A 27,179-nucleotide genomic window follows, 5' to 3' on the forward strand; every position below is an offset into this window, starting at 1 on the left:
AATCTTATTCTTCTTTCAATGCTTACGAAATAAATTTCCCAAGAGATTATTTCTAAAAATTATTTTTGAGATTTTATAAATATTTATATAAAATAAAATAACATTGTACATTTAAACCTTTATATTATTTTATACAGAAAATGTTTTACTTAAATATACTTTGAAGAAATAAATTAGTACGATTTATAATTTTAAAATATGTAGCAGTGGTATTCTGCTTTGGAAAAATTTCATTGTGTGTTAAACAAAAAGATTTTTTAAATGTTTATATAAAGATCTAAATAGAGGGAAGACAACGATGATATTTAATTTTTAAGTGAGAAAAATACATGATATTAAAGTGACATAACTTAAAATTCTTTTCATACATTTTTTTAGATTTCGGACAGGGATGTCCTTAAATTTATAACTAGCGGGTAAGATGGACTTGATTTTCAGTACAGTGTCTCCTGGCTGATCAGACATCGTATATGGATGCCTACGGCTCGTTCAAACATGACGTCACCAATTTTTAGACCTTTTTGTCTATCTATCCCTCCCCTTCACATTTTGTCACTAATTTTTAGACATCCTCCATGCTGCTGTCACACTGATCCGTCACTCTTTAATATTAAAATCAAACACTATATATATACATATCAAGGAGGATGCTTGTTTGTTTGTTTGTTCGTTCGCTATACACACCTAGGCCGTTCGACCAATTGCTACGAAACTCTGTATTTTCGTAAACATATTTAGATAATGTCATACATCCCACTCGAAAATTTCGATTGGATTTCTATACATCAATTAATTGCTGGTTACATTCGATTTGTTGGCTTTACACCATCCATTGGAAAAATATTTAACAAAATAATAAACTAGATAAAATTTTAAAAAAAGATTATAATTTTTAAAAATATATATTATATTCATTTTATTACTGCAACAATGATTAGCGCGAAATAGATGCGGTATATTATTACTGCTACTGGTAGCATATAGCTCTCGCCTGCGTTGAATCGAAAGTGGTCCTGTGAAACGTCTAGAAGTATTTAAATTTCTATCTAACAACTTGGATTTTTTCATTTCCGAACGATACTTTCCTGATTTTAATAAGTGTCCTCTGGTAGCCAAGTGGATAAAATCATCGAATACTGGTAACCGATCTTGGATTTGAGCATGGCCAACTGGCTGGCTACGCAAAGTTTTCCGGGGTTTCTTCACGTTAGTAACACCTAAGTAGGGACCAGCTTCACATAAAAGTCTTCCGGGGATGCGTCCCCTCTGTACTGTCGTCGTGTTACAGTAACCAAATAAACGAAATTAATTCTATTAATTTTTCTATAAACGCGATATTTACGAAAACGTACAGTACTTCCCACGCGGTTTATACATTCCATTGAAAAAATATAAACACTTTATTACCACATAAAAGAACTTGTGATATTTTTACAAGATTTTTTATTTAAACAAGTCTTTCGAAGTTTAGGTTAGCAACTTCGATCACAGAGAAATCACAACCTGTCTAACATGGATCACTTTACTAATATTAATAATAGACCAGTATTAATTAGTAATCGTTGATTATCCTTTCTTCCAAAAGAAGGTCAACTACTACTTTTGCTCGAATTAACTTCAACCCCCTTCCGCAACAACCTTTCTTCCGGATAGCAGTATGGTGGCATTCGAATAGGAAAATTGAATAATACAAGGTTACCAGCGAGCACAAAATATGTTTTAAGTGGTTTTCCAGGGTGCCGAGTTTAAATATTTGGTCTGTTTTTAGCGAAATTTGATTCGTTGGCAGATTACCATTTAATATTCGGCTGTGAATGGTACAGTTTCTTAGAGTTAACATTAGAAAAATTATGGTATCTTAAAACATTTAAGATACATTTTCGATTCCTGTCTACTTGACCAATGAGATTGTTACATTTCGTATCATCAGAGCATCGCGATAAAAGTGACAATTAGGGTTTCTCATTTCCTGATCTATTGCTTTTCCCGGGATTCCGGGATTAAAGTGAACTGCTTCCCGGGATAGAATTAATTATTTTTTAAGATATACAAAATATCTTGAAATCAAATGATATACTTATTTTTCATTTTTTAAAGTAATTTAATATGTTTGCAACCCTAAAATCATATTAATAATGCCGTGTAAGATATATATTAAAAATTACCTTTGAATTACGTAGAAATTCTCACAGACAGAAAACATTTATTAAAGTTTGCTGGAAACTACATACAACAACAATAAAAATGCTTTGAATTGAGTTAAAAATTAAAAAAAAAGAACTTAAAAGGTAATTTCCGTGATTTAAATAAAACATAATACAAAATATTATTGTAAATTTTTATAATAAAATTTTAAAAAGCAAAGATGGTCAATACTCCCCTCACTCAATCTGATTCTTATTTTAGTAATGGAAAGTCCCGCTACCGAGAATGTTCTTTCCGATTCAATTGATATGATTGGAATCGTGTTTAATGCATTTATGAGAAGACAGATGTTATGTGTTTTTTTCATCTGTAGCCTGGAAGATTTCTAGTTCGTTTTCGAGATTGTAGTACTTCTTTTGCTCTCTAGTATTCTTGATTTGTCTGCCTCGGCTGCTGTAATAGCGGCATCAAGCTTATAGCCGGATAATTCGGCAATTCGTTTGGCTTTAATAATTAGGTTTATGAAGAAAAACTTCATACTCGTCTGTATCCTTGTCCAATTTGCACAATCTGGCGTTACAGCTACGCAGTTATTGGAGCTACTGAGCATGGTTAAAAATTAACACAGCATTAAGCACAATTATTCCAAATATTACAGGTTCTGACAAGTAAAGAATTTTCAGAGTCCTGCCACAAATAAGCTACGTATTGATTATTGACTATTTATGACATGCCATAACGAGGAAAAATTAAAAAAAAACTAATAAGTAGGTTTAAAATTAATAAATACAAATGTATTCTGACAGTTTATGTGTTAATTATATTTTCTATTGGAAAAATTTTCACAACCTTAACATAAAATTAAAAAAAAGTGAACTTTTAAGAAATTTGCGGGATTTCCCGGAATGGGAAGAAGTTCCGAGGATATTTCCCAGGTTAAAAAACAACCGTGATTCCGTTTGAGAAACCCTAGTGACAATAGTAGGCTGATTTTCGATTTAATGTTTCTTATATTATAGTATTTAATTTACATAACTACAAAGGTTATTTTACGTTAAGATTTATCGGATTGAGTGACCAATCTAACACATTTAAGAATTTTTTTTTTTTCTCTACTGTACACAATTTAAAGAATTTTTAAAATGTGTTAGATTGGTCACTGAGTGAGATAAACCCTTACGTAAGATTACCTTTGTAGTTATATAAATCAAATACTATATTATATATAATAGAAGGTTTAGAAGTACGAAATATTCTAATAAACTTAAAGTTTGTTTTATGCCCTGACAACGCTGGGTTTATCTGTTAGTTTATTCGTATTTGTTACGAAGGCGAAGCTAATTTGAAATATAAGCCAACAGTAAAAACAAAAACAAACTTCAACAATTTACCACAGAAAAGTCTGATGACATTGTACTAACTCATAGGCTAAAGATAATATGTTCAATACAGCTGTTGTTGTTTACAAAATAAATTGTTGCCATTATCCTTTCACTTAGTTCTACTAGACAGCTTTCGACAAAGTATATTTAGAACAGTGCTTCTAGTAAAGTGAAACTAATTAAAGAAGCAAGAAATTGTTGTGTGATCATTGATTAAAATATTACAGCACAATAATTTTGATAAAAAGAAGAATTTTTGAGAATTTTAAGACGCCCACCCGTAGCGTTAACCAAATAATCCAATTAATTTTTTTATCATCTGTATTCATATTTTCATAAATAAATATATATATTTTACATATACAAGATACATAAATTACTATTAAGACGAAGGTAAAATTAATAGGATCTTGAATTTAAAATGAACATAGATATGAACAAATATCCATTTCTATAAAGAAATAACCAAAGAAAAGACTTAGATTATATAATTATATTTCTCTTTTACAAAATTCCTTTGTGATAAGTAGAAAGCTTGATTTAAGCAAATTATTACAGTATTGTCTAACGTAAACAGTTATTTGTGTGACACATATTGATTCTTAAAAATGGTGTATTTAAAAGTGAAAATAGCAGTAAGTATACCCTTCAATGTCTTATAAAATAGCATCAACAGCTACTGTGATTTAAACAAAATTATATATAAATTAGTAATTAATCTTAAAAATTTAATCTAATACCATGCTCTATATTAAGATGTATTACAAAATATTAACTTCAATTTTAATATAATTTCCTAAGTAAAATCTGTAGATGCAATCGAAATTAATACAGTCGAACTTTCATTAGTGGCCACTTTTAAACAGTGACCTTTCTTTTATCTTCCCGTTAATGGCGGTAATTTCGAGGTTTGACTGTACTTCCATTGTTTAATTAATAAGATTTATTCTTCTAATTATTAATAAAAAAGAAAAAAGTTTCTAATTAAATTTAAATCTTTACAATATTTAAAAACTATAGACTAAACCAAATGAAACAGAGAAAATTAAAGTATGAAATAAATAGCAAGTAAGCCCGGCATTGCTAGGGCAGAAAATAACAACAAACATTAAGTTTATTAGTATATAAATCAAATACTATATTATAGTATTTGATTTATATAACTACAAAGGTTGTCTTACGTAAGGGTTTATCTTACTCGGTGACCAATCTATCACATTTTAAAAATTCTTTAAATTGTGTACAGTAGTAAAGAATTTAAAAAATGTGATAGATCGGTCACTCGGTGTGATAAATACTAACGTAGGATAACCTTTGTAATTATATAAATCAAATACTATGATACAGAAAACATTAAATCGAAAATCATATAAAAAGTTTAGTTATTTCAGCCTACTATTGTTACGTTCATCGCGATACTCTGATGATACGAAATGTGACAATTTCATTGGTCAAGTAGACACCAATTGAAAATATGGTATCTTAAATGTTTTAAGATACTATAGTTTTTCTAATGTTAACGCTAAGAAACTGTACCATTCACAGCCGAATATCAAACGGTAATCTGCCAACGAATAAATTTCGCAAAAATAGACCAAATATTTAAACTCGACACTATGGAAAACCACTTAAAACATATTTTGTGCTCGCTGCTAACCTTGTATTATGCAATTTTCTTATACCAGGGCCCACTTAATACTCTTATGCGGCCCACTGCACCCTAAATTATTTTAGGTATATTTTCATTTATTTTGGTAAAGTATGCCGTAAAACTTATTCTCGTTTCGCATTATGACATCAAAGTGTATCACTTTGATGTCATAATGACGTAATTGGTGTTAGAAACTGTTTTATCTAGAGAACTGTTATGCATGGGGGCAGCGGCGGCCTTAATGATTGCGAGGCTCCGGGCAGCAGATCTTTGTGAGGCCCTTGTCCTTTGTGCAAAGTATGTGAATTGAAAATAGATATTTTTGATGATTGACGAGAAATGCAAAAGTTATAAATAAATAAATTTAGAATGTTAAAATATTATATTAGAAGATTTATAAAAGTTAAGAGTCATAAAGACGACAAATTAGTAATGATGATAAACTAAGGTACATAAATGCCTTAAAAGATCTACGCAGGAATTTAAAAATGACGTTTGCGGCTTATAACTAATAGCTAAGGATAAAATAAAAAGTTTTAAATATTTAAATACCAACTTTTTTCTACTCAAGTTGTTGCGCGAGGCCCTTGCAAGAGCGAGGCCCCGGGCGATTGCCCTGCTCGCCACCCCCTAAGGCCATGTGGGTAGTGCATACTGTTGTGAACAATTCTTTGTATGCATTAAAAGCATCGAAACTGCTGAAAGAAGTAGATTGAATGATTCCAATTTAACTAACATTCCTAGAATTAAGACTAGTATCATAAAAGCAGATATTGACAATATTATAAAAAGAAGGCAATGTCAAAAATTGCATTGAATTTGTTTTTATTTTGTGTCAGTATAATTTCTTTTTTCACTGTCAATGATACAGTATTTTTTGTAATAATATATATTTGTTATTAAAATTTGATATTCACATTTCGAATTTTTTAAAAGCGAATATTTATATAAAGTACCTTTGTAGTCCGCTGAATATATCTAAATTTTTAATTTGGTCCGTTAGGAAAAAAGTTGGACAACCCTGTCCTATACGAATGTTACCATACCGCTGTCCGGTAGAAAGAAAATGTTGCAGAAGTGGGTTAAAGTTAATTCTAACAAAAGTAATAGTTGACCTTCTCCTGGAAGAGAGGGTGGTCAACGATTACTAATCAATACTGGTCTACTTTTAATATTTGAAAAGTGATTCATATTGGATAGGTTGTGATGTCCCCGTACGTGATCGAAGTTGCTAACCTTAACGTCCAAAAGACTTCATACAAGACTTGTTCAAATGAAAAAAATGTAGAGATTCGAGAATAATTGCTTTTACGTGATCCGGTAAAAAAGTGATGAAACCAGGTTGAAAAAGTAAAGCTCTGCAAAAACACCTAAGTAAAGGAAACTTTTGAAAGTTGTGGCATAGGCATACTGGAACCAGATTTAACAGTAAGAGTCAACATGTAAATAAAGTGCACATTACACAGAGAGGTAACAAAGCTGTACGTTTTGAGATAATTAACAAAGTCGAAAAGAAAAACCAGGAAAAATTTCGTGGATATGTATGTATATATGTGTGTGTGTGTGTGTGTGAGCGTTGGCATCTATTTCGTTTAATATCATGGAGTAAAGATTAAGAAACGAAATTTTATATGGTAACCTGTGTATAAAGAGCATTGATGCTATCAAATTTTGGTGGTTAAAGGTCGAAGGAATGGGAAGTTAGTTAGTGGGTGGTTATGTATCATATCTGGAAGTGGTCGGACATAATGATTTTACTCGTTATTAGCATTTACAAATTTTTACATAAAATTCATCTCTACCTTGAAAATAAAGCTTTTTGCCATTTTATAATAACGAATAATATAAAAACATTTTTGTAATAAAATCTTCTAATAGATGGCGCCACATATAATTTTATTTATTACGATTAATAATTTAAAAGTTATTTTTTAAATAAAATTTCAAAACGTGCGGGAAAGTTGCGCAACTCGTTACTGAAATTTTTCCTAAAATTTACTGTTATAGGATCAAGTCCTATTGATTTTAAATTATCATTTATGCATTTTTTAAATTAAAATATATATTTGGAAATGTATTCTTAATAACTTACTTAAATAAAGATAAAACATTGAAAAACTGAAAATATTTAGAAAATATCACATAAAAGAATTACAGGAAGATACAAAGAATAAATTTTAGGAAAAGAAACTCAAATTAATTCTTATAAATAACTTAAAGAAAGAAGAAGTATCTTTTTCTTATAGATAGAGCTCATTTCTCTTCTGCGTTTACTTTTATATCTTAATATACTAATATGATTATCGATATGGTCATTAGGGATGAGTAATTCAACTTTATTTCTTAGCAACAACAGGAAGCTGATAATTCAATTTCTTAACACTTCTCTAATATTTTCTATACACAGTAGCGCGTTTGGAATATCTCTAGAGCTTATTTACTTGCACAGATTTCCTAATTTGGTATCATTTTTTTTGTGATTTTCTAGCTCTCAAAAAAAATAAAGTTACTTAAAACATTTACTAATTTATAAAATAAAATTTATTCTTTTAAATTGAAATGTAAATCTGAAAAATTATACCGTACCAAATCTTCCAGAAAATTTATGTAGCATTAAAAAATTCTATATCCTAATTTATGAGATGTGAAAGTGATAAAACTATGACCAATAATCTAAGTTATTACACAGATTTCAGTTAAGATAATAATTCATCTTATGCATAAGCGTAATATAAATTCATGGATAAATGCTGCATACACTAAGTGCTTATTTAATATTTAATACATTTAAAATATTCATAATGTGATAAATTTTCAACGTAAAATATCAGCAATTATTTATATATAACATCGAATTAACTATTGATAAATTATTAAAATCTACGGTTATAAATGTTTAATTGATTTAGGCGGCTACAATATAGACCCAGCATTAAATTAATAACATATTTATCAATTTTAAGTAATTAAATAGTAAATAAAATAGATAAGAAAAGAAGACATTGGCAATTTTAAGCGTAAGAGTGGCAGTCCTAGGAAATGATACCTGGAGTAATTATGAGGGTGTGATACCTGGAGTAATTAAAAGGGTGTGATTATGAACTTAAAAAACAAAAGATATCTAAAGTATACTTTGCTAAAGCGACGAGAAGAAAACTATTGCAGAAACAAGTGAGCTCATCCATTTTCTTATTGGCAGAAACCCCAAGATTATGGGGAAAATTAGTATATATAGCAAAAATCATAGTCTACCATCTACAGTTTAATGCAGCACACAAACCTTACCATGTATAGCCCATTTCCTCCTGTCTTGGGTCAGTTTTGCCACGTTTCATACTTCCGCGCAATGTAAAGTATTATACGTAAGTGGTGAATAGTGTAGAAGTTTAATAAAAATACGTAACAGAGACTAAAAATATCTTCACTTTTCGCCATGTCAAATCACCAGAAACAACTATCCTCAACTGCAGAGACAACCCTTCCTTAGAGGCCACACCTCTGCAAAAAATGCAAAACAGGAAGAGTCGTCTCTGAAGTAGAGGATAGTTGTTTCTGGTGATTTAACATGGCGAAAAGTGAAGATATTTTTAGTCTCTGTTACGTATTTTTATTAAATTGTAGATTCGTCAGCCCTTTTTGCAGTGTAGAAGTTTTGCAGTGTAGAAGTGCAGTATGTAAAATCAGGTAGACTAATGCTAAACTAGATTCAATACTAACATTAATTTTGAATTACCGAAAGAGATCAAAATGCATTTTAATTCAGAAAATAATTTTAATGCTTATAAAAATAATGAAATAAATATTTTTATATAGTCTATTATATATTCATTAAAATTTGAATAGAAATAAATCTAATTATATATATATATATTTTTTTTTGTTCAAATTATGATTGATAATTTATTGCTTGTTCATAATTTGCCAAAATATATTACAATTTATTGTAAATATTATTGATTCTTTTCTGGATTAATGCTTGATATAGCTCAGGACTGGCTAATTGTACAGAATTATCACACTTTGCGAGTTAAGTGATGAAACGGAGTCAGAGATAAAGTCTGCATTCAAGATTATCTGAACGCCCCATACGACATCTTGACATGTATTAATATTATTTAGGAAATTTTGCTTAATATTCTACCTGTAAACATCAATTTATTTCTGTAAAATAACAGAATTTTGAAATTACTGTAATTCGTCTTGTATAGGTCTAATTGAAACCAGGTTTTGTAACTTTTCGATTTTTCTCGTTAAATGACACTATAATGGGCACAAGCTGTTACAGTATAAATAAAAACCATGGAATATTTTAAATATTAAATTTTTGAATCTTCTCATAAGTAATATACATTTTATTATTTTTGTTTGAACCACTCTTCACCAGTGGTCGAGTAGATAAAACCAGAACATATTTGTATTTTCTGACCAGTTCTTGCCTCACAAATAAGCTAATTACGTGAAGTTTTCCGGTCTGTTTTCATGTGTCCTTTTGATACAAGTGTTATTGTCTTTCCTTTTAGAGCAGTGATTGTATAAGTGTTCTAAAAAATATGTAAATGAAAGATTAAAATTGTCAAAAATCTAACTTACGTTCTCTCTTTGTTTATGAAATCTCTCATGAAAAATAATGAATTCTATATATGCGATTTATGAGTCTTCTCATGAAAAATTTATAAAGTAGAATGTCATAGTATAGGAGAAATAATTTTAAATAGATACAGGCTTTATCCTTTGATTCTACAAGTGAATGTGCTTTTGAAACGTAAATACAATTGGGCGGCTATTTGAAAAAATTGTACACTTATAAATTCCCACTGTCGTCCGTTCGACCGTCTATCTATGTCTGTCTGTCTAATCTCCAGAACAGAGTTAAATAGATGAAAGCCAAGACAGCAGGAAGCCCGCATTAACTGTATATGAACTTTCGATGCAAACCGGAAGTCACGTTGTATCAATTCAAAAATTTTCCCCTCAACTTCCCCTTCCTAGATAAATGATCGGCATGACTCTGTTGCTAACAGGAAAAGTATAATGTACAGAGGCAAGACACTACTAATTTGAAGTGGTGAGCATATATTTTAAATTAAATAAATTAAAAACATGACTAAAAATTGCAGCTCGGCACTGCGACAATGTCACAATAAACAACTGCTCGTTAGTCTTAAGTTAAATAAATAATTTTAAACAGAATGATTTTGCAATGTTTAATTTTATTACTGCTGAATATTGAAAAAATGAGCCAATTATTTAACTCAATAACACTCAGTCAAATAATAAATCAAAGAGTGAATATATAACTTAACAGTAATGATATGCTTAAGTAGGCAAAGTTTTTGTTTGCATAATAGAATGAGTAAATTGAATATTTAACTTACAATTAATTATTCAAAAATAATTTACTTTTTGTGGATCAAATTTAATTATTTTTTATAGAAAGCTTAGTAGATGGTTCACTAATATATAGCAATTTCTATTATTCATGAAAGCTTGATTGAGAGAGAGGAGTGAATAATGCACATATATTTAGCTATTTACATTGTTAATGTCATATTTTCATATATTTATTTATTGTTAAAATACTATTGATTGTAGATTTTATGGATCCTGATGTAATGAATTTTAAAGATAATGAAAAAAATTTGTTTGTTCCACAGCATTTGTCAAAATGGAATTATAGTAATTAAAACTCCAAGATAACAATAATAAAATTGATAAGTTCAGAAAAGCAATACATTAGCGTTTTCATAAGTTAGTTATTCCCTCTCATCGCCTCGAGATTGCAAAATATAGCTGGAGGAGAGCTAAGTTAGTGTTTCTTCTGGACTTATAAATTTTAATGAGTTCGTCCTGCATTTTTGATTAATATAATTTTTATAATCATGTCATCATCACAGACAATTTTAAAAGTTTATTTGCATATTCAGGCAGACAAGAGCCTTAAAATGAAGACCAACTCCGCAGAGCTCTGCTCATATTATATTGTCCAATCTTGAAGTATGAAAGGTGAACAGTGAAAACAAGTTTACTTTAATTTTGACTTTAGATTTTCTTCTGAACTTGTAAATTTTAATTGTAATTAACATTTGAGAATATCAGATTGAGATTTTTAGTGGTGAGACGTCATCTAAGCGGCGTATCTGCAATTATAATTTACGTTCCAGCTCGGAAGTGAGACGTTTACTTCTTTCGTGTTTATCACAAATATAAATTGTATCTCTTATCAAATCACTTATGAAATTTGTCGTGTAACTAACCCTAACATCATTTGACACAATACACATATTATCGTTTCACCTATTATATCGAGGATTACCAGTAATTGTAGAATCATGTAACAATAATTTTTGAGTAATTCATATAATAAACTCAATCTTTTTAACATAGAATTAATTTTATCGCTATTTTTATATTAAAGAATTTTATTTGACTTGTGTTTTTAAAATAAATTCTTTGTTTAAATAAGTTTTAAAGAGAATTCATCTAAAATACCAAATACCTTTCCTTGTATACAGCTGCGTAAAATGTGTATTTAAATAAAAATCCAATTTTCTTTTATGAGTTAGTTTATCTTCACATAATACATTGTAAAATGTGTTTGATAGATACTCCTCATAACATTTCGAAGTTTATATACATTAAACTTTATATATTATGTTGTAAAGATAGCTGTAAACTGGGAGAAGTTTAAGCCTTTCAATTCGTGTCATGCTTCTCTTTGAAAATGATATATCAGTTATTCGGGAAGTGCCAATGTGGAAAAGATTATTTGATAAGCTACAAATTCTAAACTTAATTCCAATTGATTTATGTTTAGTAATCTTTATTTGTAGATCATAATATAATTTAAAGGTTTGAAAGATTTATTTATTCGAAGTATCCTACTCGAATTGAATTTTTATCATTATTCTGATGCTTTTTTCATTCCTTTCCAGTTGTTCTGTTAGTAAATTTATGGTAATTTTATGTAATTTTTTAAAATTAAATGAAAATCGTTAATTAAGAAATGTGTTTAATAATAGTGTCAATTATTAACTATAGAAGTCTCTAATTACGCCTTCCATTTATGCATATAAGAGAAATATTTTAAAGACATTTAAAAATAACTTTATGTATAAAATAGGAGTAATTTTAAAAGCATTTGTAACGCAAAATCTTTTTTATATTTTTAAATATCGAATAAAGTATAGAAAATGATATAGACATTTAAATATTTTAAGCATAAAGGTTGTCTTGAGTAAAATTTATTTAAAGAAAAATAATTTTTATATATTTCAGTATTAGTATAAAACTGTTGTGCTGAATTTATAAATTATGATTTTGTTGTCCGTAGAAACTGAGTGCCAGCAGGCAGTGTGTAAGACGAAATTCCGCTTAAAATTCTTCCATCAAGTAGACGCAGATGATTGCCTAGATACTTATGAAACCATTTATAATCAACAATATAACGTTAAACTGTGTTTAAAACGTTTTGCTCTCATGTTTTTACTGTATAAAGTCTTCTGAATTTCGTAATTTAAAAACAAAAAAAAATCCAGCAACCAGTTGCGTAACTTTCCCGGCAGAAATATTTAAATCGTGTCGGGAAAGTTACATTATTATTATAAAACGGCAAAAAGCTTAATCTTCAGAGTAGAGTTAGGTGTTATAAAAAATTGTAAATGCTAATAACGAGTAAAATCGTCATTAAGCCCGACCCAACTCGAGACATGACACGATTCCCTGTCTATCTCCTCACCTCGTCGACCTTTAATCACGAAAATTTAATAGCATCAATAACCCTAATACGCAAATCTCCCTCGAAAATTTCAGAAATTTTCAACAAAAGGAGTTAACAAGCTTCAAAGAGTGCGAACAAAATAGTGCTTTCACACACACTAATATCCAAACATATAGAATAAACCCCCCAATGTTTTTATTTTATTTTATTTTTTGACATTTCAATGTCCCCTGAGTCCAAAAGTATAAAAATCATAGTGTTATTTTTGGTCGACCGCCATACTTTTCCTGTTTTATATGTAACAGCCGAGAAAGTAATAGTCGGTATGTGCATTAATAGTAAGAATTGCAGCTAAGAAGTAACCTAACCATTCGCCATTTGTGAAAACATGAATCCTCGTAAAACAAAGCCTATTGTATCGTCGTTCAAGTATATTTATATAATTTATACAGTATACAAGTACATTGACGTCTGTGCTTAGCACTGAACATACAAAAAGTCTGTATTCTAAAATATAACACAATAAATACAGTCTACATTGATTCGCATAATCAATAAAAATGTTACATTAAAAATTAAAACATTTTCATTTATTATTTAACAACTACTTTACTATTAATTATTTACTAGATCGACACGTATTTTGATTCGAAATGTCACTCAATGCAATGTACTGTACAAGTGAATATTATCATCAAATTTTTTATTTATTAGAAAAGAATTTGGTCAGATTTGTAGACATTCTACTAAGAAAATTCAATTTTATAGAACTCGAATAAGTAACTCAATAAAAAAAATCCATATCGACTTTCGATGTGAAGCGTGAAACAAAAATGCTAATGCACCTCGATCTAAAAAGTCCATTTTGCACTACCAAAAAGTTACTTTAGGTGTGTGGTGTCTTTGAAAAGGATAAGAACGTTTTAAAGAAGAGATGAAGATGTCATCTGCTCTCGAAAAGGTGAACCCAGATGTACAGTACAAGTTTGCCAGAATAAAGAGCTGCCATTCACGAGCGAGATAAAAGAATGTCTCTTCACACACACACAAGAATCATAGAAGAGAGGAAAGTTTCACTGAACACAAAGTCTTACAAAATCATTGAATAATATATTGTGAAAAACAAAACTAGAATTTTAAATGGTGTGAATAATTTATTTATATTTGTAGATAAAACATTTAAAAAAGCAATAGAAAAAAAGTCAATATTGCTCTTAATAAAGTAAGAAATTTTTAAATTAATATTGTAATTTAAAAGTACAGTATCTCATATAAGGAAATTTATTTTTATTAAATTCTTGACTGATGATGTCTACTTCATTTGCATCTAATGTTAACTTATAAAAAATATATTTAAAAGATATTTTTAAAATATTAAAATAGTAAAAAGTAAAGAGAAAATTAATTATTACATAAGCAAGTGCAGTGGCGAATCGAACACTCGGAGGGCTCCAAGTGCAACGTATTTTTGAGGCCTCCTCGTTCAAAATACTAAATAATGCTATCAAATCAATTTATTATGTAATTAAAAAATACTGATCAATAAATCGTTTCCTTAAAAATAAATTTCCAAAAGTTTAGATAAAGTTGGCATCTGTGCCTGAGGTTCTCAGTTATATCTCGTTTTGAAGCTGCTAACTTTCGGAGGCCCCAAGAGCACAGGCTTCTTGAGCCTGTGCAATAATCCGCCACTGAGCAAATATGAAAGATCGGAAGCGAAAATTGCAATATCTAGGGCAAATCTGTTGCAAGATAGCATATTGATGCCTGTATGCTTCATGCTTGACTGTATCTAGGCAAGAGAAAGATCTATAAAGTACTACAGATTGTAAATTGTACCGTTGTTGCATAGGAAATCGTTGGTTTGCTATGATCTGTAATCACTTATTACCATGGTCATTAGTCTCATTACGCTTGCTTCAAGTTTCATTCAATTGCAACACGTTCATGTTGGCTTGTAACTTTTTTATCACTGAGTGTATATTAATTACATTTTACATTCAATACGTAAGCCTATTTTACAGTATGCAATGAATACTACTTTTCATTAGAAGCTCATCACTACAATAAACAATCATAGTAATACTGTGATATTGTATTGGTAGGATCGTTTACTGAATTAGTGAGATTTCTATTGATTACCCTATTTCTTTTACAGAAGAAGGGGTAACAATGCTAAATTCAATTACAAAACGACAGAACGTATGCATTTATAGAATAATCTAAAAGATTCATGAATACAATGTTAAAATTTTGTAAACAGTTGAATTGGTTCTCCTGAATCTGTGCAATTTGCGGGTAATTGATACTCATAATTCTTCATGATCCCATCGCGAATAACATTTACTTCATGCTCTGATACATGAATTTTTCAGATCTTGGTTCGTCATTGACGGATCCCGTTCCTCTAAATTTATTCGAAAATTCGCGTATTGTTTTGTCTGTAAGATCTAGCTCAGAATTCCGAATTTCTATCTTTCAGTACGCAAGGCTTCATTACCAGTTCTTTCCCATTCATCTTCGTGGAGGTTCAGCAATACAAGTCAATCTTTCACTAAACATATATAAGGAGTTTACAAGTTTTACTGTATTTATAATACAGTAAAACCTGTGTGAACCGGAATCGCACGGTACCGAATATTTTTCCGTTTTGACAGGTTTTTTTTAAACATAGATTATCGCGCCGTTTCGAAGAAGTTTTCCTGTTTAAACATGTTTCCGTTTTATTCAGGTTCAGCTTTAGACAGGTTACTATACTTACATTATAATATTTTTGCAATAAAATAGTGAAATATTTTCAATTAATTATCTTTTTATTTAAAGTACTAAAAATATATTTTGCCATTTTAAATAATTTCTTAAGTGCTTTATTAAAGAATTCATTATCTTATCCTAATGTATTTGCCTCCAGAGAAGAATATGTAATATGTTTTATCTGCAATTTTTATAACTTAATAAAGTTACCGTAATATTAAAAAAACTTAAAATTGATTTTTCGACATAATAAGTTTTCTCTCTAATCCTGATTAAAATGAATTTACGTTTAAGTATTTTCACAAATTTCTTGAGAAATTAATGTAGTAGAAAATAAGATTAATGAATTAAACACTTAAAGAGAAGAAATTTTTAAGCTTGAAAAAGTTAATAATGACTTAATTCAATTTAACGAAAACTTATATTCCATTAAAAGCTGAGTAAATAAAGTTTTATCGATAAAAATATGCAGCTTTAATTTAAAAAAAAATTTAATAATTTAAGCAGCAATCGTCGCTTTATGGTTCTTATCTTTAACGTTTGTTTATCACTAATTTTAATTAAATTAAGAATTTACTTCTAATGATTTATAATGTTATAAAATATAAAATAGATAGAGGCAGTCCCGGTTTGGTGGAATACGGAAACGTAACACGTGGGTAATCAGCTAAAGAGGATGCCTCCTGAGAAGACTTCCTATAGGAATCTGGCCTCTCTTTAAATGTTAACACGTAAAGAATAACTGGATAATATAAGAATCTTACTCCTCTTTAGGTATATTAACGTGTGAAGAATATCCGTAGAACGTTACGCAGCTAGTCGATCGGTCGGGCACGAACCATGACGAATATATTTCTATAATTTTATCTGAATATAATATTTGATTTGGAGAATATTCGAAAGTGAAGACCGCCTGCTGAAACTGACTTAGGTGTTACAAAGATAAAGAAAATCCAGGAAAGACAACGTGATCAGCGAGGCGCAAACCCACGAGTGTTTAGTGTTTATCCTCCCTGCCACTCGGAAAAATGCATACAAATGGTTTCCATTTATTTAGAAATGGCCGTTATTGGAGGTTCGACTGTATATCGTAAATCTTTATTAACTGGGAGGTTTTAATGAACAGCAGCACTCATATAAAAAATAATTAAAAGACAATTTAAAAATCTTCATAACACTTTTAGTGTTAAATTTTGAATTTTCTGTCCTTAATACATTTAAAAACATGTATTTTTTCTATAGTCTATAGAGAATTAATTTTAAGTATATTTAAGTATAAGTTAACTAAGAGGAACACAATATATAATTGTTTATCAACACGAGCGTTAATTCGTTTAACTGTAGAAAATCGATTAGATTTTTGATACATTTATCGGAACCAAACATAAAAAGTAATTAATTAAAGCTTACTAACTACAAGAAGTTGCTGGATAATAAAAGAACGATCCAATTTACTGTTGACAAGTGAGAACTAATGATGCGTTTTATGATCTCTGGAGAACCATTTATAGTTGATAAGTGAAACCAACTGATCATTATTAATTGCAGTTTGTTAATAATAGTTTCAATAAAAAATATCCTAATTGATTTTGTTTTTTATATCTAAATTAAAACTTCATTATATATTTTTATTAATTTTCGCATTTTTACCTTACAGGTTGGCTCAAAAGTGAGTTAAAAATTATATCCAGGATACTTATGGTGCTTCAGCATCACCTTGATATCAAAGCGTTGAATAATATTTTATAGCTTTTAATGCTATATCATCATTGAATTTATTTCTATAAGAGGGGGCTTCGCTCCCTTATTCCCACCATAGACTATTCATAACAAAAATTATGTGACGATTCGTCGAGTCTGTTTTTTATCCTTTCTTACCTTGACGGAAAAATTATCTGATACACATTTTACAAATCTGAAATTTAAAAATTGCAGCCCAATAAATATTTTTATTAGGTTGGAAGAATAATTCAATATCGTCATCATGTTTTATTTGTACAGAAACTATACAAACTGAGAAAAAAAGTAGTTAATAATAGAATTTTAAGAACAATAACCACAGCCAATAATAGAATTTTAAGAACTTTCACTTTAAGAACACAGCCAATAATAGAATTTTAAAAACTTTCAGAGAAGTTCTTAAAATTGAATTAACACAAAACAGTGAGTTATGTGTTAAAGCGACTTTAATAAAGCTGGATAGGCAAATCAAAGACGTAGTCCAAGTAATTTGAAACGTGCCACGTCATACATTGATTTGCTTATAAAGCTGTATTAAAGCCGCTTTACCAGCATTATATTAATACCTACTTCTACTATTGTCTGCGCCTCACCTGGACGTCTCCTTTGAAAATTGCCATTTATAATTCAATATATGGAAGAGTAAAAATTAAAAATATTTATAGCAACATTCGATTTTAATATATTAATAAATTTTAGAAGGAATCCTGGATGAAAAACAACCTTTGATTTTTAAAACTATTTAAATAGTTTTATTTAGTTTTAACTTCAAATTTTATAAATAATTTAGAAATAAATATTATTAAAGTTCAACAAAAGAAACTACAAATTCATAGTAATATCATTAATATCAATTGAAATCTTTATCAAGAACCTCGTAAATTAGTTAATAAATATATCATTTATTCACATAAATGTTTATTTATTTAATTACTTGCAGGTAAGAGAATCGAATGAATTTTAAAATACGTACTGTACATTAAATTAATGTAATATTTTCCTTTCGGCCACATGAGAGATGTCCTGGCAACCTCTCTCAAGTGGTCATCCCTGAATTTTCTCTGCAAAACTACATAAGTTTGATTATAAATTAAATTCCATCTTGGTGGCAATTGTAACCAAGATACTTGCCAGAATAGACTATGGCGTCTAACACAGATACGGAATTTTGCCAGAGAAACTCTCAACTACGCACTGTACAAAGTAATCTGGAACGAGCGATCTCTGCAGGCTCTCAGAAACGCAAGCAATCTCCAAGACAGACTATGGACTGTGATAGTCCTTGTGATGCTAGTTACCGGATCTCAAAAGTAAAATTCGTGCAGGTAAACTTAAGGAGAATGATTGCTGCCAATTCGCAGCTCTGCTATGAACTTAAAAACTTTGATATAGGCCTAATGCAGGAGCCCTATTGTGTTAACAATAGGGTGGCCTGCTTTCAAACTAGAGACAATATCATGCAACATAATGAGGGGCAGCCTTGGGCAGCAAACATTGTGACAAATCAGCATCTTGCCTTTATACCACATCCAAGATACTCCTCCAACAACTTGATTTGCATGGAGATTGCCCTTCCACAGCTTCAAGTTATTATCTTTAACGTGTACTCTTCAAGTGATACCAGTATCACCGATGTCCTTCATCCTCTCTCAGAGGCAATGGGACGCTTCAGAAATGCACAATTCTTAATAGCTGGGGACTTCAATGCGCACTCCCCTACATGGGGTGGTGAGCGTAGTGACAGAAGAGGAGAGGCTCTGGAAAACTTTGTGGCAGTGCATGATTTACTAATCCTTAATGATCCTAGCTCGCAGCCTACCTTTACAAGTGAGAATGGAGTTTCCTGGATTGACATTACTATCTGCTCAGGAGGACTTCATCCTTTCATAAAGGACTGGAAGGTTGGCACCATAGATAGTCTCTCGGATCACGAATATGTAACATTTGATCTCTTTTATACTGACCCTCGCTCAGTACAGGAGCTGACCACTTCCCGCCCATTTAACATAAGGTCTGCGGATTGGAGTCTGTTTAGAGATATCCTCGAGGAATGTCATCTCTCTTCCAATCATGACTACACAAAGGAACGGGCAGAGCAGTACATCGAAACCATTATTGAAAACATTGCTTATGCATGCAATATTGCCATTCCCAGAAAGAAAACCAGGGCAAGAGCCAATCCCTGGTGGAATGTAAAACTGGCCACAATGCGCAGGACCAACAACCAACTGAGAAAGAAATACCAGCGTTGTCATGGCATACAAAGGGAGGAACTCCGCAGGCGATATCTTCAATTCCAGCAGGAATACAAGGAAGAGATTAAGAAAGCAAAAATAGAGTCCTGGCGTGCTTTCTGTTCTGGGGCATGTGGCAACCCTTGGAGCTTTGTATACAAGCTCAGTGTCAACAAACTTAAGACATTGAATCCAATTAGCAGTGAAGACTCTGGGTCTGCCGCTGATGATCTCCAGGCCACTGTTGGCAGGCTCTTTGAAGCCTTCTGCCCCAGCGATTCCTGTGAAGAAGACACTCCAGAACAATCCAATATTAGGGATTACAACCATACCAAGAACCTCTCAGGTGATGATCCACCTTTTTCATTTCTAGAAGTAGATGACATCATTGCCAAGATGCCAAAGAAGAAGGCTGTTGGTATAGATCAGTTAAGCGCTGATATTGTTCAAGAGATCTGGAAAGTACGACCAGATCTGCTCTTGGAGATCTTCAATATCTGCTTGCAAAAGGGCATCTTTCCTCGTCCGTGGAAGTGCGCACGAGTTATCATCATTCCCAAAAAACGCGGGGAACCATTGACACTGAATAACATGCGCAACATTTCTTTGTTGTCCTCTTTGGGCAAAGTTCTTGATAAGCTCTTATCTAACAGAATTTACTGGTTCTGGGAGTCAAGAAGGCTCTTTCACTGTGCCCAGTACGGGTTCAGACGGCAGAGAGGAACCATCGATGCCATCATGGATTTAAAGAACCACATTAAACAACTACTTGCAGAGAATGCTTATGTGTTTGGGATAAGTTTAGATCTGAAGAATGCTTTTAATTCAGCATGGTGGCCACAGATCTTACGCAGACTCAGCGATAATGGCTGTCCCAGAAATCTGTTTTACATAGTGAAAGATTACCTCAAAGACAGGCAGGCCACGATCACAGTGGGTCAACACCTCTTTTCCAAAGATCTGCAACGAGGGTGCCCTCAGGGCTCTGTCTGTGGCCCCCTGTTTTGGATAATTCTTTTTGACACTTTTCTCCGTTTGGACTTTGGGCATCAGTGTCGAGTTTTTGCTTATGCCGACGATGCTTTTCTCATTTTTCCGGCCAGATCCAGGCGCATGATTGAGACTATCGCCAATGACATTCTTATAAAAGTAAATGAGTGGGGAGTTAACAACAAACTAATCTTTAACACTGCCAAAACGAAGGGTATTGTTTTTTCAGCCCTTAGATCAACGAGTTTATACCGGCGGGTTCCCTGTGTTCGCTTTGGAAACACCTCGATTAAGATAGTGGATCATCTTGCTTTTCTTGGAGTGGTCTTCGATAACAAGCTCACATGGAAACAGCACATTGCGTATATTACTAAGCGGACAAATCTTATCTTCAACAATCTTCTTCGTGTCGCCAGAAACAGTTGGGGACTGGGATACGAGGCTGTCAATGCAATTTATGACTGTGTATTCGTTCCTATTATCTGCTATGCTTCGGCTGTCTGGGGCGAGGCGGCCTTTCATTCACACAACCACCGCCGACTCAGATCAGCTCAGCGCCTTGCGCTCGACACGGTGTTACTGTACAGTCTCCAATGTCGCCTTACCTATTCTTGCCGGAAAGCCACCTATCCTTCAACAAATCCAATACTGCACGGGAAGGTTTCTTCTCTCCCGTGGTAAGTGCATCAACATTTCAGATACCACATTTGATGCGTCCTGCTATGAGACAAACAGTTCTTTTGCGGACTTGCCCCATCCTGCTCTCAGAAGAGGCCTTGGATCCCGGGACTGTTCGACTACAATTGAAGTCTATACTGACGGGTCTAAGACCAATCAGGGTACCGCTTGTGCATTTGTGGTTTATGTATGTAACAATGAAATTCACCATGACATCTTCCTCTTACACCCAGAGTGCTCAGTGTTCCAAGCCGAAGTGTTTGCTGTTTACAAAGCCATCGAATTCTGTAACACAAAGTTTAATAATTGTAATATCTCTATTCTTTCGGATAGCAAGGCTACTGTCCAAGTTCTAACCAATAAGGATACCACTCATCCCATTGCAAGAGAGACTTTGTCTTCTGCCAACCAGTCTAGTAACAAATTTTACATCAAATGGATTAAAGGGCACTGTGGCACTCCGGGCAACGAACATGCAGACATGCTTGCTCGTACAACAACCATGCTCACGGACATCATTCCAGCATACAATCAACTCTTGGTTTCAAGACTAAAAGAACTCCTGTGGCATCAGACTGTTGCCAGATGGCAAGAAGAATGGGAGCGAACTCCGGAATCGCATATCACTCGACAATTCTTCCCAGACGTCGAAAGACGGCTCAAGTGGAAGTGGCTTCACCCTGAACACCGCAGTTCTCAACTGCTTACAGAGCACGGAAAATTTAACGTCTACCTGTATAGGTTTCGGCATAGTGACACTGACTGTTGCCCTATCTGTGGGGTGCGTGACGGGGTTAAACATTATCTGTTATCATGCCCGATATTGGAAGATATAAGACGCGAACTCAAGATCTACCTAGAAGAAGACAACCTGAGTTGGCCATGTAAGCCAGAACACCTTGTGTCAAGCAAAAAGTACTATTTTCTTTTTCAAAGAATGGTTAAACTTTACTTCATCAGAACATTAATACACTAATTGTTGTTTTACTGTTTTAGCTTTATTGTATCGCCAAAGACCTTTCATGATCTTCTACTAGCCTACTATGTTCTTTTGTGTTGGTTGCTGCACAAATCTGCGCTGTGCCCTCATTCTGGCCTACGTTTTACGGGACATTTCATCTGTTTAATCTGAGCTCAGGAGCTCTTATATACTTACTGTGAGTAAGTTGCTGCATAAGATCTGTTCAGTGTTTGTCACCTGGTCCTCTGTTTATACGCGGATTCTGTTTAGGCTGTTTTACGGTCATAATAATTGTCAAAACACATTGACTCATCTACTGACATGTTTTTTTTAGTTGATGTATATTTTCGCGTTTTTGTTTTTTTTGTTTTCTATATTTTTATTTTTTATTTCATTATCATTCACATTGTCGCTTCTTTTGCTCAAAATGTAACACTAATGTATTCCATGTATTTCTACCCCGACTGTGCCTAGCGGTGTCGGGAGAAATAAAGTTTATTTTGTCTGTCTGTCTGTCTGTGACCAAGATAGGAGTGACCTAAAGTTATATTTAACCCCTGTTTGCAATAGGTTCATTCATGTAGTGTACAGTAAAGAACTAAACGATTCTGTTCAGTACTGTACTGTACATACAATATACAGATATAGAAAATAATACAGTAATAATAAAACTACATAGGCCTATCTGACTGACTTTCTGACTGACATGAAATATTTGAATATAAGCTGACTACGTATTAAAAAATGAAATAGAGGTTTGTAAATATTATTCATGAAGAAAATGATAGTGAAAATTTAATTTTTAAACTTTCCATTGATAAATTTGTTACGAATTCTTCATTAAAATAAAATCACATAAATTTACGTTCATAAAGTGCCTGAAAATCTTTCTATATTATATTTCATTATTATTCTGGTTTATTAACTTTCGTTCGTAGTATTATTGGTAAAGCTCGATTAACCGAGACCCGTTTAACGGAGGTTTCACATGTGAGAATCGGGGGTTACGCGATGAGATCTAACCCGTTATCCGACACGGGGAGGTGATTCCCGCTCACGTGGTCAATGGATGGCAATTTAGGAGGGCAAAAATCGAGTGGGAGGTCGTGGATAAGTCGATAAGGTGTTGGCAGCGTTCGAGTAATCACACCTATTTAAGATTCTAAACATATTTAATGAGGATATTATATAAAAGATGCATACATTACTAAAAATAACAATAATGGTTATACTAATAATAATAGTTTAGACGCGACGCGACAATAATCCTTCACGGAATAACAAATGAGGTGGCTATCGGGGGTTTGACACTCGTACTCGCATTCCGAGAGATTTCTAACCCTTTCCTCTGTCTATTATTAACTAAACCTCGACCAACTGAGGGGAGAGAGAGATTTCCGTATGAAAGGCCAAAAATTACCTTGCTATCCGCGTAAGTCGTCGGCGTCAATTCGAGTGGAGGGCACGGAGGAAGATTGTGGATTAATTCTTTTCGAGATCCTTGACGTCACACACCCCAGTGGGGGGTGTGAACACCTTTTTATACCTAATTCAAGGGGTGTGAACTGTCATATAGCCAGGATTTATTTGCACACCTGTTATTGTGGTCATGTCTGGATTTTGTTGGTACGGACGCCGGGAATTGAGATGTTTGTTTTAATTACAGACCTAAGTGCTTCGCAGAGGTGAACTTAAAATATAAATTTTTATTGACATGACAGCTCGCACCCATCAATTAGCGTGTAGCTGACAATAATTATTACAATCTTGTCTACAATTTCGATATTGTTTATGTCCAATGTCGGGTTCGACGACGATCTATGGGATTTATTACTGCTGCACGTGTCACGTGCAACAAAAAAAGGGGGATGAGAACATCGCTTATTCCCGTCTTGTTGATTCTATCGTCTATCGAATTATTGTAATACAAACGATTATTTCCTTCTTGTTTATACATATATTTTAACAGCTATTTTGTAAAGATCGTTGCGGTTGTTAACCTTAGAAAGCCTCTTTAACTTTCTTACTTCACATTCTTCCGTAGAATTAAAGGTTTATAAAAGAGAACGATACTATTCAGAAAAAAAAGGGGAAAGTGGGTGTTTCGGATCCTGGCACACATTATCAGAGGTAAATTGTGAAAAAATACTCTGTCAACGAAGGAAAAACAATGTACAGTTATACGGTGCAGTTCGTTCCATATTCTTGATCAGGCAATGTACAGTACTTGAAAAATGATCTAGAAGTTCCAGAAAGAATTTACTCTGACGACTTAGCACGAAAATATGAATTTTGAAAAAATTAAAGAAAGTTATAATAAGTAATTTTATAACAGGTTTTCTTATATTACAAGGAAAAAATCTTTGTACTATAAATTACATATGATCCGAATTATTCTGCTTCACATTCTTTACAAGTAAATACATTTATTTGTAAGGTTTTACAAATAAATGTATTTATTTGTAATTAAACAACGGTCCTTTAACAATATGAATTAAAATATATATATATACGTAATCTCTTCATGTATTGTAATCTTCCTTTACAATATGTTTTACAAATCAATTTCATTCAAGAATACTTCCACTCGATTGAATTTCTAACAATAGGCTCTTTCTGATATTTGAATTACTTTTGTATTCTGAAATTAAACTAATTTTTTTTTATACAGATAAATACTGATTTTCATTCAGAAGTAATGTTATTTGTGACAATTCTTAACAATTATATTTAAATGTCATTCAAAGAAAGCATTTGACTGAAACTAGATAGGCCATTGTTATTGTTAATAACGTAAACGGGCGTTTCGGATCAAATAAAGAAGATTCATTAAAGAAATCCTCTTTATGAAAAATGTAACAAAGAATTTTACGTAAAACGAGCAATTATTTATTGTGACTTGATCACAATGTCGGGCTGCAATTTTTAGTCATATTTTTAAAAATTTATTTAATATAAAATATATGCTCTCCACCACAAATTAGTAGTGTCTCGCCCCTGTACATCATACTTTTCCTATTAGCAATAGAATCATGCCGGTCATATATCTAACTCCTTTCACGGAAAATTTTTGAATTAAAACAGAATGACTTCTGGTGCGAACCGAAAGTTCGTATATATTTAATCGAGCTTCCTGTCTTTAATTATTCCATAACTGGTCTCGGCTTTATCTCTTTATAACTCCGTTCTCTAGAGAACGGAGACAGTCAGGCATACAGATGGCAGTGGGAATTTATAGGTCTACAATTTTTTTAAATCGCAGCCTAATACAAGTTTAGATTTATCAAATATATATAAAGAGTGGTAAAAATGTCTTTCTGCATGATTTCGTATCCTATTATAGAATATCTAGACGACAAATTCAATGAACGTGGTTACGATGCAGCGCGGCATCCTGAAATTCAGACTTAATATTTGACAATTCTCTTTAAATTGTTATGAAATAGAATACTGTATTTCTCAACTTCGCATTACAACAGGCCCACCAGTGACCGAAAGGTTAAAAGCAGCGAACCCTCGTTTGTGGATTCACTCCTCACAAACGTGCTGGACATGTGATTTCAGATAGTTGGTCACGTGAAGTTTTTTGGTTTGGTATTTGGTCGTAATTGTATTTGGTAGTGTTAATATTTCTGTGTAAATTCTAAATTTGCATATGTTTATTTAATGCAATGTTTTGTTTATGGAAGATTTACTGTTAAAAAATGAAGATTTTGAAGTAAACAATGTTGTTACTAACATAAATTTATTCATACTTATTTTAAAATATTCCTTTGACTTGGCACAAAAATTCATTCTTCTAGGTAAAACTTTTTAGTAATAAAAAATTATCTCGGATGAGCAAACAACGAATGGAAATGTGCATTTAATATAAATATAAAAATTTAAATTTATGAAACTATAACATAAAGTTAAATATTTTGAATTGAGAGAATAAAGAAGGTCCACGAAATTGTATATTTTAACCGAAAATTAAAAGAAATTTTATTAAAAATAAGGGCTGTTCCGTAGACAAAATCATTATGATAGTAAATATGAAAAATTCATATAACTCGTGTTGCACTTACATGGTAATATGACACTGCAAATGCATTTTACATGTTGGAAAGTATCAGATAACAATGTTGAATCGACAAGTATCACATTATTGTAAAAACTTTTCTAATTATTCTAAATAAGAAATTTGGACGCTTAAGGTACACAAATTTAGTGTTTACTTAATTGATCCACTGCATTTAATCCTTTGTCTGGAAATAGCTGCATTCAAAAAGAACCATTCTAACTTCTCCTAAAGGACTAGACTTAGGGGATTTCCTTTATAATTGAAAAAGTAACCAGCTCATGTTAATGCAAATGAACAAGTAGATAGTGTAAAATATATAATTAATTAAAGTTAAAACGTTAATTTAATCTGTTTACCGTAATTTCTATGTAATTTGTTTTTAATTCACTTACTTTTGTATTGCTTTAGTAATGAGTAGGTACAGTGTACACGGTAATGTTTAGTACATGTGTATGAGGAAGAGACAAAGATGAGCCGAACTTTTAGCGTAGATTTTATTACATAACACAGAAACTCCTACACTACTCCATTTTCAAAATAAGCTCCTACTGTAGCTTAACACTTCTGCTTGAATCCATAATTGTAAAAGCAGTACTACAAGATATTTTTCTATGATTGAACTTGTGCAACACATCGACTTTTCTTTAGTTTAGGAAACAGCTGAAAGTCTGCAGAGGCAAGATCAAGAGATTACATAAGTTGTGGCATATAGGTTCTTTGGCTTGATATTCATTAAATAAACGCTAATAACATTAACAATAACATTCTAAACGCTAATAACAAGTAAAATGTTCATTTAGTCCGATCCCACTCGAAATATTACACGCGATCCTCTATCTCCTTACTCTTCAACCTTAAACTACC

This window comes from Centruroides vittatus, unplaced genomic scaffold (assembly GCF_030686945.1).
Source record: "Centruroides vittatus isolate TY-2023 unplaced genomic scaffold, ASM3068694v2 contig_983, whole genome shotgun sequence".
In the NCBI taxonomy this organism is placed as follows: domain Eukaryota; kingdom Metazoa; phylum Arthropoda; class Arachnida; order Scorpiones; family Buthidae; genus Centruroides; species Centruroides vittatus.